Source organism: Chrysemys picta, chromosome 9, assembly GCF_011386835.1.
Source record: "Chrysemys picta bellii isolate R12L10 chromosome 9, ASM1138683v2, whole genome shotgun sequence".
NCBI classification, from domain to species: domain Eukaryota; kingdom Metazoa; phylum Chordata; order Testudines; family Emydidae; genus Chrysemys; species Chrysemys picta.
In genome coordinates this window covers 21,805,556-21,820,019 of record NC_088799.1, presented here as the reverse complement: position 1 = coordinate 21,820,019, position 14,464 = coordinate 21,805,556, and the positions used below count along the sequence as shown (strand labels likewise).

At 45.0% G+C, this 14,464-nt stretch overlaps 1 protein-coding gene across 5 annotated transcripts in view; it reads right to left on the bottom strand.

Annotated features, from left to right (window-relative positions):
• IFT80 (intraflagellar transport 80) overlaps positions 1-14,464 on the bottom strand; it is a 180,741-nt gene that overhangs the window by 134,455 nt on the left and 31,822 nt on the right. The gene's annotated exons all lie outside the window — the stretch shown is intronic.

The following is a 14,464-nucleotide window of genomic DNA, read 5'->3' as shown; positions in this document are numbered from 1 at the left end:
GAAAGTCTGTGGTTAGAGATAAATGAGCCCTTAGTGCGTTCTGCAATGGGAACGAATAGTTTGTCGGAATGCCTAAAGGTTTTAGTCCTGTCGAAGTAAAAGGACAAAGCTATGCGAACGTCTAAAGTGTGCATCGTAGATTCAAAGGAATTCGCATGTGGTTTTGGAAAAGGTAGGGAGATGGATAGGCTCATTGACGTGGAAAGATGAGTGCGCCTTCGGTAGAATTTCCGGGAGTAAGTGTAGGGTGACTTTGTCCTTAAAAAATACGGTATATAGCGGATCTGCCATGACTGCTGCAATTTCTCCTGTGCGTCTCGTAGAGGCAATTGCTACCAGAAATGCAGTTTTCATAGAGAGATGTAGGGGGGAACATGTGGCTAATGGTTCAAATGGTTTTTGGGTTAGGCATGTTAAGACTAAGGGAAGGTCCCAAAGTGGATTAGGCGGTTTGATGTCTAGGTATAGGGTTTGGGGTCCCTTAAGGAATCACTTAATAATGGGGTGAGCAAAGATAGTCCTATCGTTGATGGCATCATGGAACATTGTAATTGCGGCCAAGTGGACTTAGATGGGACTCAGGGAGAGTCCAGGAAGTTTAATCTCTAACAGATAATCGAGGATTAGTGGGAGAGGAAAAAAGGAGCGGTTTCTGTGACAGCCCACCAGTGTGTAAATCTTGTCCAGTTATGAAGGCAGGTGGTGCATGTAGAATTTGTTGTGCTATGAAGGAGCATATTTTGAACCTGCTTCAAGCAAGTTCGCTTGGCATGAGAGAACCATGAAGGAGCCAAACCTTGAGGTGTAACATGGTTAAATTGGGGAGGAATAGTAGACCGTGTTGTTGGGACAAGAGATTCGAGCGGAGGGGTAGTGGGATGGGTGCAGAAAACGACATTTTGGTAAGAAAAGGGTACCATGCCTGTCTGGGCCATGTGGGGCTATCATTATGACCTTGGCTTGGGCTGTTTGTATTTTCATCAATAATTTGTGTATGAGTGGTATCGGGGAAATGCTTACATTACGTCGGTGTTCCATGGGAACATGAATGCATCCCCCGAGGAGTGTTAGTGTAGTCCCACTCTGGAACAAAATTTTGGGCATTTCTTGTTTGTTGCAGTTGCGAAAAGGTCTGTAGTTGAGTATTCCCATGTGTGGAATATGTCTAGTACTATATAGTTTAGTTCCCATTCGTGATCTATGGGAAATTTTCTGCTGAGGTCGTCGCAGTGGTATTGAGAGAGCCAGGGAAGTATGCAGCTGATATTCAGACATTGCGTCTTAGACACCAGTTCCATCGTTTCATCGCTTCTATACAAAGGGAGTGGGATCGCGTCCCCCTCCTTGCCTGTTTACATAGACCATGCAGGCAATGTTGTCGGTCATTATCCTGACGTGTTGGTTTTGTATGAAGGGGAGAGATTGGAGGCAGGCATTGCGTATCACTCAGAGTTCTAGACATTGATGTGAAGGGACGTCTTGGCAGGAGACGAAAGCCCTTGGACAGTATATTGGGGCATGTGTACTCCCTATCCCGTAAGGGATGCATCTGTAGTTATGATAACCGATGGGACGTCCTGTAGAAAGGGGACCCCAGAGCAAAGGTTGTGAGGCAATGTCCACCAGTGGAGGGAATCCTTGGAGGTATGTATAAAAGTTTGTTCAGACCATGGACATTCGGTCTGTAGACAGTGGACATCCAGCTTTGGAAATGTGGAAGCAGAGAAAAGAACTGACAGAAGGAAACTGCAATGCATGACGTTTGTTAGCAAGAGTCAGGCTAACTGTAACCCTGTTAACGCGAGATTTGTAGAAGCGAGGATTGTGTGAGGCGGGTGAGAAAGAACTGTGTAAGAAGTCATGATGACCTCAGCATAGATAAAGTGTAGAAGACCTTGTGTAGATAAGGAATAGAAAATAATTGTATGTTGGCAAGAGTCAAAACAACTGAAGAAATGAGATATCAAGATGGCCTATGTATAAACAAAAATGCTGCTGTCCCTCATTATTTTTGTAATGAAAGGTATAAATGCTTGCTGTAATTGTTTACCTGTTGAGAGACCTGCTTAGCTCTCTCCCTCTGGGCAATTGTGAGAGTTAATAAAGCATCTGACTTGCTATACCTAAACAAATAGTGAGAACTCTGTTTTTCTCCGACAATTTGGGGGCTCGTCCGGGATGGCAACGCCCGCAGAGGCACCGGCAGCTGCTACGGATCGTTCCCCTTTGAACCCCATGGCGCCACAATAGAGGTAGGAGACCTTTTGAAATCTCTATTGGGGTGTCGGAGGAGGACTGTCCATGGGGCCGTCTGCCCCTGTTGGGCTCACGCCATCCGAACTTATTGACTGTGCAGCAAGGTCAGATGCTGAGCGGCGTAATAGGGGAATTGTTTGCCGCCCCCTGTAAGCATATGCTAGGTGCATAGGGTTTGCACCTGTGTTGAGGGGTTGTTACCGCCTCAAGAGGGGTTTTTACCGCCTCAAGTGATGCATCGTGGTACTTGGGAATAGTACCTGGAGGTACTCAGGAGTAGTACCTGGTAGAAGGCCTTGGTGTGTGTGTGTGTGTGTGTGTGTGTGTGTGTGTGTGTGTGTGTGTGTGTGTGTGTGTGTGTGTGTGTGTGTACACAGTGTGAATTGAGTGTTACCGGAAGACGCCCAGAGTACTCTGCGAAGTCTTTTGGCTCGTGACCAGAACTACTCTAACGCAAGCCCGGTAACTAGAGGATCTTTTAGGAGATCCGACCCATGTAGGTTGACTCGGCCTGGCATCGTCCGGCGAGGAGGCTACCTGGGTCTAGGAGTGTGTGCACCCATCTTCCCTCCCCTTTTCCTCTCCGTGTGAGCCACTGACAGTCTGACCATCTCACTGGATGCAACAGAGTAAGCGGCGCTTTCTCTCTGAGATTAGCCGATGCTCTTTGCTGAAGGGAGGTGTAGGGGGTCATGGCTATCCTCGTTAGTCACTCCTGTGTGAATACCCTGTAGGGAGAGTCCTTAGTTTATGAACCACTAGCGCGGACAGGGCATCCTTCCCCTTTGAGTGTGTGATTGGAAAAATGGGTGGGGGACAGTCTAAGTCTTCCCTCTCACCCCCTAAGGGTACCCCAGCTTATTTTATGTACGTACATTATGGTACTAAAACCTGCAGGTATTTAGAGAATTGAAATCATTACACGCGTGAAAATTCATCTAAACAATGCCCACTAGAAGGTACCTTCAATCTAGATAAGATCATACATCTCAGAGGAGCTTTTAATCACAAAAAAAGCCTCTGACACACAATGGGAGCAATTTGTCTATTGAGGAAAGGAACGGGTTAATTTGAAATTCAGCTTGGTCCAGAGATAAAGAGAAAGTTAATCTGCGTTCAAGGTCAAGAATCAATGCAGACCAGGCTAAGTACAAAGAAAAACTGCTTTCGGCCCCAGCTGACTGTGAAAAAATATAGACATAGTCAAACCAAAGGCAATACAAGTTACAGTGCTGAGATTACATTTGCAAAGCTTAACTGTCCAGTGAGATCCAACAGTCTGCCTTTGCGACCCTGGAGCCGGCGTGGTTTGGGGAAGCTGAAGAAACCACAGGCAGCCGGCCTGGACTGGAATCACTGAAAAGACGCCCCAGGAGACCTCAGGGTGTAAAAGAACTGCCCTCCCAAGAGAGGAAGCAAGTTGGAGATTGCACAGCACCTTCTCTGAACGTTATACACAGACATGGCCAGTCTGGACGTACGTGTGTGAGTATGAAAGTGTGCCTACTCTCAGCTGCAGTAAGTCTGAGAACCGGAGAGGGATTTAGCATTCCTGTTTCCACCCCGGCTGACCGGGAAGGGTGTCAGGTGGATCTACCCCAGTCGTAGCAGGACTGGGCAATAGAGAAGTTGGAGAAAAGGGAAGAGTTGTTTACTTGATAACTAGAATTGAGCAATTAAGAGCATAGATCATGAACCAGGCAGCAGCTCAAACCTACGCCCAGGGCAAGTTGCAAGCCTTGAGACAGGACTTCCAGGCAGAAAAGGAAGCACTGGCTAAGCAAGTACCGGTCCTTCAGGGACTTGTCAGAATTTAACCATTTGTGTTTGCATATGCTGTAAGAGCAGTGTGTTTGCCACAAGAGAAAATTGAATAGTTAAATGCCAATGGGTCATGCGTTTTGCCCAAGTGGCAAGCCTCACGAGGGAGGACTCGGGTAGCCTTGTGAGTAAGAATGTTTAAGAGAAGAGACCAGGAAGGCTAGTTGAGAAGCCCACCCTCCTATCTAAATTGGTAGTGAAAAAGCTGGTGCCCATGGAAGGGACGGTTCAGCGAGAAAAGCAGGATCGGGCCCAAGCGGGCAGGCAATAGATAGAGAGATTGGAGAACAGGTTGGAAACTTTGAGGGCATAGTGGAAGGAAAGGAGTAAGTAATTATAAGCATGGGGATTTCAAATCCCCAGGATAATAATTGAAATGGTAAAAAGTGTGTAAGACAGAGTCTTTGTACCAAGATGCAAGGCTCTCCTTTCTTCTGCTGAATAAAGCAACTCTTCCTTATCCCTGTCTGGCTGTTATTGGCTCTCAGCTAGGTGGACCCGATATTTTGGTGACAGTTACTGGCGACTCCGGTTAATGAATTTCTGTCTTATACATTTAGGTGTTAGGTGTGTGGATGGAACTGAGCCTCTCATTCGTAATTCCTCAGAGTGGAAGCCATCGCGTGCAATGAAGCTCTGAGGTTGAATTGGGATCCTTCTGTCCCGTCCCCTGTAGCGGTCAGTATTAGTAGAAATTCCTGTAATAGAATCCTATTAGGCCATAATTCCCTCTGCTCTCTGTGTAATTCTCTGTTAGAGTATCAGAAGGCAGATGGGTGGGTCTCTGGTAAAACCCTCTAAGGATAGCCCTTTGAATTATATGTTAAGTAAATGGCCTTTACCCGGTGTTCAGGAAAGAATAAAGATTTGAATTTGTTTTTGGGTAACAAAATAGCAGATAAAAGATCTGGTAAAAAGAGAGAGAAGGACAGTGCCCCTGGCTCTGTGTGGTCGAGCTGTCACTTTACTAGGGGTGCATGGAGATTTTGTAAGCACAAAAGAAACAGTTATACCTTGTGTAGAAATTGATGTGGCTAGTGTTGTGGAAATTGAATTGTGGATAGGATGTACATTTTCCCCAGAACATGTGCAGTGTATATTGTAGCAGAGGTAAAAGAAATGCAAACCTACCAATATAGGTTGTGTTTTCTCTTTTCAGATCACTGGGTGTTTGAAAGCAGGAGTTAGAAGTAAAAGGCAATCAAAAGTCTGGGAAAGTTAATTGTGTCCCTTTTTTACATAAGAATTTTTAAGCTGTGGATAGCTTTGAATCTGGAAGCAAGCCAGAAAGCATCTGTATTAATGCAATTTTCTAACTAATAAGGTAGAAGCCACTGAAACCTGGGCTGCCTATGAAACAAATACAAGGAAATATGGGATAATTCCTCTGTTTTGTCTAAAATCAACAAGAGTATGTGTATATAAAGGAAATATTTTAAGCAATGACTGACTACCCAGAAGGGGTAGACCTCTGTTCTTTTGTCTTTCAGATCATCAGAGAAAACGGATGCCAGCTGAACAGCATTCAATGTACCATGCATTTACTGGTACAATAGGAATTATTTTTGTGTTCTTTGTCCTGTCTTGTGGTGTTTGTCTTGTGGCCAAAATTGTTGGGTTTAATATTTTCATAAGACCGTCTAGTTCAAAATTAAATAGAAGGGTTAAATCAAAAAGCAGATACTTGTTTTTATTCAACTTGGAATACAAAAAGTGTTTGGATAAATCAGGAAAATGTGATATACTAAAGTCTAATACAGTTGCTTAAGTAAGAAAAAGAAACTTCATTGGCCAGATTTTTTTTTTAATTGAAAAAATTGTTGTTAAAATTTGCATACCAACAGTCTTTGGAAGCAAGGACATGGAAGGTTAACCCACTCCCCATATTGCCCATGGGATCCTTCTGGCTACTTCAGATTTCTAGCCAGAGGGCTGGGGAGGGAGGAAAGCTATTGGACACCTGAGGTTGTACTGAGTGGACTCCTCAAAAGTGGGTGTGCTTGTCCTGGTTTGTTGCTCCAAAGCTCTGTAATAAAGTTATTTTACTGGAAGGGTGTACATGGCATACATTGAGTAATAAGACTAATGTACTGTATAATGGCAATGTGTATGTGTTCATTGTTGGGAAAAGGTGTATGAGTGAAGAGTGGAAGTTTCCTTTGTAGGTTAAAAGAAGCCAAGAAGGGGAGAAGGAAAAAGAACAGAATGAGTTAACTGAGGAAAAATAGCTAGCAAGCTCAGTCCAAAGATAAGATGCTGGCACCATCCAAGGACACTGCCCACAGCTAAGACTTGGCTGATAGCCAAGAAAAGGGGGGCCTGAATGTGCCCAAGCAACTATGAGATCTGCAAAACACTGCCAGGCATTAATGAAATGTGTTAGGTTTCTTTTCTCACAGATAAAAGAAGTGCTACCCAAAGACCCTAGCAGCCCTGCCATTCATTGAAACAAGGAGACTGAGTCTACGTAAAGTCCATCAACGAAAGACTGCTTTGGCTCCACACTGGAAAGGCCCTTTCCAAGTCCTGTTAACCACCACCACCACTGTGAAGTGCCAAGGACTACCTGCCTGGACCCAGGCTTCTCACTGTAAAAAGACCCCTCCACCTCGGGAGGACTCTCCGACTGATGATAAGCCTATTTCTCCTTCTAGCTCTGCTGTGTCTTCTGGACAGCAGGAAAAAGAAAGAAAGAAAAAAAAAGACAAGGTGAAGTGCTAGTAACCTCTCCCTTGTCCACTGACAGACCTACTGTGCCTCTGGATTTTTCTAGAAGAAGCAAAACCATTACAGGGTGATGTGCTAGTAACCTCTCCCCTGTATGATGCTAAACCACACTGTTTCAGGAAAGGAGAAGAAGGAACACTTGCTTAATTGAAACCACAAAGTCCAGGGATCCCTGACTACAAGAGACATTAAGAACTGACCCTGGTGAAGAAACAAAGAATTATACACTGGCAGGAAGAAACTTGTGGGACCCATGCTTGGGAACGTGGTATTGATTGGATTTTGGGGTTTATTCTACAGGCTGCGCCCTGTGTTTTGGATAAGTCCTTCAGCATGTATTGCCCTCCCTAATTGGATTTTAAATGATAAGTACCAAAGGCACCTTGTTGCCATTGCCCCTGCCATCTCCTCCATTACACTATTACCCCTGTAACACATTCAAATACAGACAATGCCATATATTTGATAAAACCAATGACTAAGGCCTTCACACTTTAGTGATTTATTTAAATATTGTTTGAAAAAATATATTTTTAAGGTTCAGGATATCCCATATAAGCGAACAATTGAATGGATCAGTGGAGATAAAAGTATATGATATCACTACCAGTGAACCCCAAGAATTTATAATTGCTCACAGGGGGCTGCCATTAGATTAGCACAACAGAGGGCTCGGGTTATTTCCTCTAGAAAGAAGAGAGACTTGACCGGATCCCTTTGGGATGGGGCCAGTAATGCAGCAGCAGTTTGGAATATTTTTAAGAACCAAGAACATGATGAGAAATTGGGGCAACTAGAGAAGGCCATTGGCCTTGTTTCTGGAGCACAACTAACCCAGGTACAGGCTGGAATTGATGAGTTACATGTTATTTCCGCCCTTAGTTCAATGACCCAGAAGTTACTGACAGAGATGGTATTGAATATCACTGAGGCTGGGAAGGCATTGCAGTGGGATCTAGCATGCTCAGAGATTCAGGATTTTTTAAATGACCAGCTAATGGCCATTCGGAATGATCTAGAGCACCAGGCTTGGCCCACTGCCCTTACAGACACGTCAGGAGTACCATCTGATCTGTGGCCATGGAGACATACTTGGAAACTTTCTGGGTGGAAGTGTGGACGTTCTCAGTGCTCCTTCCAAGCATATGGACCGGTTCAGGGGGTGTGGGCTCCCACATACCGAATCCTGCCGGGTCCATGGGGAGGATGCATGTGGGATTGGGTAATTCACCGAGACATCTGGGAAATTAGACCTCCTGGTATGCCCAATCGATTTTTAGTCAGTGCTCCTGGGATTACATCTGACATTTGGATGGGGTTAGGGAGTCAATGGACATTTTGGCTGTTACAACCCCCACAGCTTCAGTGTATCCGTAAACTGAAGCCAGGAGGAGTTGTTACTCTTCATGACTACGTTTGCTGGGAGGGTAGGGGACAAGGAACTACCCTGACAGGACACTTATTTTTTTAAGCTAATGATAGCTGTGTGTATGTTAAAGCCACCACATTGCAAGACATACATTTTAATCTCATTACCACTGCAGGTAATCATATTATTTGCTGGCCTGCAGATAGAATTTTGCAAGTAGTCCTTAGGTTCCAGATACCCTTTAATTGGACTAGTTTAGTGCCTGATCGATTTCAAAAAATTTGCTTTCACTGTTACCAGAAGTTCAGAAAATCTCTGAAGTACAAGGGCAAATTCACATGCTTCAAAATATGTATCAAGTTAAAAAGTATGCCTTTCAGACAGCTTATAGAGTATCTACCTTATGTACTAAATATGATGTATTGTGCTTTATGACAAAGGCTGTACAACAACCCCATTATAGTATTGCTATGGGAATGTTATTGCTTGTATTGTTATTAGTTAGCTTAGGATTATGTTATTGTTGTTGTAAAAGATGTAATAATAGTAATACCTTTCATGTTCATGCTAATCATGCATTGTCATTGCATCCAATCAAAACCCCTAAGGTTGAAGCATCTGATTTAGAATCAGAAGTCCAGGACTTGATGCAAATAGAGATTTGAGAATGTTTGTTGTACTAGAAGTACAAAAGGGGGGGTTGTGGAAGCAGAGAAAAGAACTGACAGAAGGAAACTGCAATGCATGACGTTTGTTAGCAAGAGTCAGGCTAACTGTAACCCTGTTAACGCGAGATTTGTAGAAGCGAGGATTGTGTGAGGCGGGTGAGAAAGAACTGTGTAAGAAGTCATGATGACCTCAGCATAGATAAAGTGTAGAAGACCTTGTGTAGATAAGGAATAGAAAATAATTGTATGTTGGCAAGAGTCAAAACAACTGAAGAAATGAGATATCAAGATGGCCTATGTATAAACAAAAATGCTGCTGTCCCTCATTATTTTTGTAATGAAAGGTATAAATGCTTGCTGTAATTGTTTACCTGTTGAGAGACCTGCTTAGCTCTCTCCCTCTGGGCAATTGTGAGAGTTAATAAAGCATCTGACTTGCTATACCTAAACAAATAGTGAGAACTCTGTTTTTCTCCGACAGAAACACTTCATGAAGAGGCGAGCGTTCCTGACTACAAAAATGCAAGAGGCCATATGGCCTCGGAGTATCAGAAGGCAGGAAAAGGATTCTACTCCCATTACTTTTAGGCAAGCTCGTGCAGCCACTTGTGGGCTGTTGCACAACTTGGGAACGAAAAGGTTGATGGTGTTAAACAGGTGGAGTGGGAGATATGGTATTCTTTTGCATGAGTCGAAATGTGCTTCTATGAACTCCAGTTGTTGGGTGGAGTGAGTGTAGATTTTCTTTGCTCATTCGCAGCCAAGAGCATGGAAACATTGGACTGTCTGTTGTGTGCGAGCAGCGGCACCGGAGGCAGCAAACAGGGCGGCTAACAGGGGAGTTTGAGAGGGAGTTCTCATTGGAGGAGAAGGTATCTGTGTTTGTGTCTGTCTTTGTTGTCCTTGTGTGTTTGTAGAAGCCTGCAGAGGCAGGGTGCTGGGAGGGACACCGAGCCCTGATTAGGGGGAGGGGCTTGGCTGAGTAGGGGGCCCATAAAAGCGGCCGCCCAGCCAGGCAGCGGCACCGGAGGCAGCAAACAGGGCGGCTAACAGGGGAGTTTGAGAGGGAGTTTGCAGGGGGAGGTAAAGGGGGAGACAGGAGGGCGCGGTGTGGTGTGTGCTCTGTTACCCCAGGTGCTGTGGGCAGAGATTGCAGCAGCCATGAGCCAAGCAGCAGCAGACAGAATGCAGATGGCGGCATGTGGGAGCTGTGGTATGTATATAGTCCTAGCAGGGGACCTGGAACAAAGGTATGTGTGTATGAAGTGTCGCCTTATAGTGTTACTGGAGGAAAAGATTAAGGGACTGGAGATGCAGGTAGATACCCTGGTGGAGTTTAGGCGGGGGTTTGAGCAGCTGATGGAGGACAGGCAAGGCGGGGCTGAAGGGGAATGCTCTAGGGTGCAGGAGGAGGCAGTAGTAGATGAGAGCGAGAGGGGAATGGAAGGGGGAGAACAAGGGAAGTGGAAGCATGTGACTGTGAGAAGCAGGCCAAGGAAAAGGAGGGCCAGTGAGGGGGAAATAGAACTCAGGAACAGGTTTGGTTGTTTGGATAACGAGGTGGAGGGGCAGCAGGTGGTGACTGAAGGTGGGACGTTGAGGAAGAAGAGAAGAGCGGCTAGTCCAATAGAGAGAGGGGAGGTGATGATGGAGACAGCGAAAAACCTGGGCCCTCAGAGGATAGAGCAAGGCAAAAGGGGGAGTATAAGAGAAGATAGGAACAGACACAGGTCAGGACTAGAGGGATCAGAGACTAGATTACTAGATCGCAATGTTGCCAGGCAACGACAGGTATATGTAATTGGAGACTCTTTACTGAGGAGATTGGACAGGCCTGTGACCAGGGCGGACCCGGAGAACAGAAGGGTGTGCTGTCTACCGGGCGCAAAGATACGCGATGTGGACCTGCGGTTGAAAAGGATCCTAAAAGGAGCAGGTAAGAACCCCTTGATAATTCTTCATGTGGGAACAAATGACACGGCTAGGTTCTCGTTAGAGAGAATCAAGGGAGATTATGCCAGGCTGGGGAAGACACTTAAGGAGATAGAGGCTCAGATTATCTTTAGTGGGATTCTGCCTGTTCCTAGGGAAGGGCAGCAAAGGGCTGATAGGATTGTTAGAATAAATAGTTGGCTAAGGGAGTGGTGCTATAAGGAGGGCTTTGGGATGTATGGCCACTGGGAGGCTTTCGGGGACAGACAGCTGTTCTCGCGGGATGGACTTCACCTGAGTAGGGAAGGAAATAGACTTCTGGGAGGGAGGCTGGCTCATCTTATCAAAAGAGCTTTAAACTAGGAAGTTTGGGGAGACGGTTGGGAGATGTACAGTTAATCTCCACGCCAGATTCCAACATTGAAAAAGTGAGTGAGATAAGAGGAGATATAGCCGGGGAGATGAGATTGGACACAAGAAGGATAAGGGGGAAGGACACAAAGAGGCCTGTAACATATAGTGTTACTAATGGGAGACAGGCGAAACAACATACATTAGGGTGCTTATACACCAATGCGAGAAGCCTAGGTAACAAAATGGAGGAATTGGAGCTCTTGGTCCGAGAATTGCAACCGGATATCATAGGAATAACTGAAACGTGGTGGAACGGCAATCACGACTGGAATACAGGTATGGAGGGGTATGCACTGTTTAGGAAAGACCGGAACATAGGTAAAGGTGGCGGGGTGGCATTGTATGTCAATAGTGAGATAAGCTGTAAAGAAATAATAGTTGATGGAATAGATAACACGGAATCCGTCTGGGCAATAATCACACTGGGTAAAAGGACTACTAGAGTCTCCCCAGAGATAGTGCTTGGGGTGTGCTATAGACCGCCGGGATCGACCCAGGATATGGATAAAGAACTATTTAATGTGTTTAGAGAAGTAAATACTAATAGGAACTGTGTAATTATGGGGGACTTTAACTTCCCAGATATAGATTGGGGAACAAACGCTAGTAGCAATAATAGGGCTCAGATGTTCCTAGATGTGCTTGCTGATCATTTCCTTCATCAAGTGGTAGCAGAACCGACAAGGGGGGAGGCCATTTTAGATTTGATTTTGGTGAGTAGTGAGGACCTCGTTGAGGAAGTGGTAGTAGGGGACAACTTGGGCTCCAGTGATCATGAGCTAATCCAGTTTAAACTAAACAGAAGGAGTAACAGAATTAAATCAAAGACTAGGGTTTATAATTTTAAAAAGGCTAATTTTAATAAACTAAGGGGACTGGTAAGGGAAGTGGATTGGGCAAACATATTAATGAATCTTAAGGCAGATAAAGCCTGGGATTACTTTAAGTTAAAGATGCATGAGCTGTCAGAGGCCTGTATCCCAAAAAAGGGAAAAAGATTACTAAGCAAGAGATTTAGACCGAGCTGGATGAGCGACCGACTCAAAGGGGCGATTAGGAAAAAACAGAAAGCGTACAAAGACTGGAAGAGGGGAGTGATCAGTAAGGAAACTTACCTTAGTGAAGTTAGAGAATGTAGAGATAGAGTGAGAAAGGCCAAAAGCCGTGTAGAGTTGGACCTAGCGAGGGGAATTAAAAGCAATAGTAAGAGGTTTTACAGCCATATAAATAGGAAGAAAGCAAAGAAGGAAGAAGTAGGACTGCTGAAGACTATAGCCGGAGAGGAGATTAAAGATAAACTAGGCATGGCGCAATATCTCAACGAATATTTTGCATCGGTGTTTAATGAGGCCAATGAAGGTATTAGGGATACTAGCACCGTGACAGAGGGGCAAACAGAATGGGGGATTACCGTTTCCGAGGTAGAAACAAAACTCGAACGCCTTGATGGGGCTAAGTCGGGAGGACCAGACGATCTTCATCCGAGAATATTGAAGGAATTGGCGCAGGAAATAGCAGGCCCATTAGCGATAATATTTAAAGAATCTGTAAACTCGGGGGTGGTTCCGTTAGACTGGAGAATAGCTAATGTGGTTCTTATTTTCAAGAAAGGGAAAAAAAGTGATCCGGGTATCTACAGGCCTGTTAGTTTAACATCTGTAGTGTGCAAGGTGCTGGAGAAAATTATTCTTTAAGAGAAAGTAGTTGAGGACCTCGAGGTTAATGGCAAGTGCGATAAATTACAACATGGTTTTACGAAGGGCAGATTGTGCCAAACGAATCTGATCTCCTTCTTCGAGAAAGTAACGGACTTATTAGATAAGGGAAATGCGGTGGACCTAATATATCTGGATTTCAGTAAAGCGTTTGATACTGTACCCCATGAGGAATTATTGGTTAAACTGGAAAAGATGGGGATCCATATGAAAATTCAGAGGTGGATAAGGAATTGGTTAATGGGGAGAATGTAGCGGGTGGTATTGAAGGGTGAACTGTCAAGTTGGAGGGAGGTTACCAGTGGAGTTCCTCAGGGATCGGTTTTGGGACCCATTTTATTTAATCTATTTATAACTGACCTCGGAACCGATTGCAGGAGTGGACTGATAAAGTTTGCGGATGATACGAAGGTGGGAGGCGTTGCCAATTCGGAGGAGGATAGGGATATTCTGCAGGGAGACTTGAATGAGCTTGTGAATTGGAGTATCAGAAATAGGATGAAGTTTAATAGTGAAAAGTGTAGGGTGATGCATTTAGGGATGACTAACAACAATTTTAGCTACAAGCTGGGGACGCATTGGTTAGAAGTAACGGAAGAGGAGAAGGACCTAGGGGTTCTTGTAGACCGCAGGATGACTATGAGTCGACAATGTGACGCGGCGGTGAAAAAAGCCAATGCGGTCTTGGGATGCATTAGGCAAGGTATATCTAGTAGGGATAAGGAAGTGCTGCTTCCGTTGTATAAGGCGCTGGTGAGACCTCATTTGGAGTACTGTGTGCAGTTCTGGTCTCCCATGTTTAAAAAAGATGAACGGGTGCAGAGAAGGGCCACTAGGATGATCAGAGGAATGGAAAACCTGTCGTATGAAAGGAGACTGGAGGAGCTCGGGTTGTTTAGTCTGACAAAACGAAGGTTGAGGGGGGATATGATTGCTCTCTTTAAATATATCAGAGGGATAAATACAAGGGAGGGAGAGGAATTATTCCAGCTTAGTACTAATGTGGACACAAGAACGAATGGATATAAACTGGCCGTGGGGAAGTTTAGGCTTGAAATTAGACGAAGGTTTCTGACCGTCAGAGGGGTGAAATATTGGAACGGTCTTCCGAGGGAAACGGTGGGGGCGAGGGACCTGTCTGGTTTTAAGATTAAGTTAGACAAGTTTATGGAGGGAATGGTTTAATGGTAAAACATATTAGCTGAGGAATACCAAGCAATGGTAGGTAAACAGTATAATGGCTAACAAGGGTCAGGCTGGAGACTCTTGCCTACATGCTCGGGGTCTTACTGATCGCCATATTTGGGGTTGGGAAGGAATTTTCCTCCAGGGTAGATTGGCTGAGGCCCTGGAGGTTTTTCGCCTTCCTCCGCAGCATGGGGCAGGGATCTCTAGCAGGAGGGTTCTCTGCCAATTGAAGTCACTAAGACACAGGATTTGGGGACTTCATCAGCAGAGTCAAGGAAAGGGTAGGGACGGTTTTGTGGCCTGCAGCATGCAGGGGGTCAGACCAGATGATCATAATGGTCCCTTCTGACCTTAAAGTCTATGAGTCTATGAGT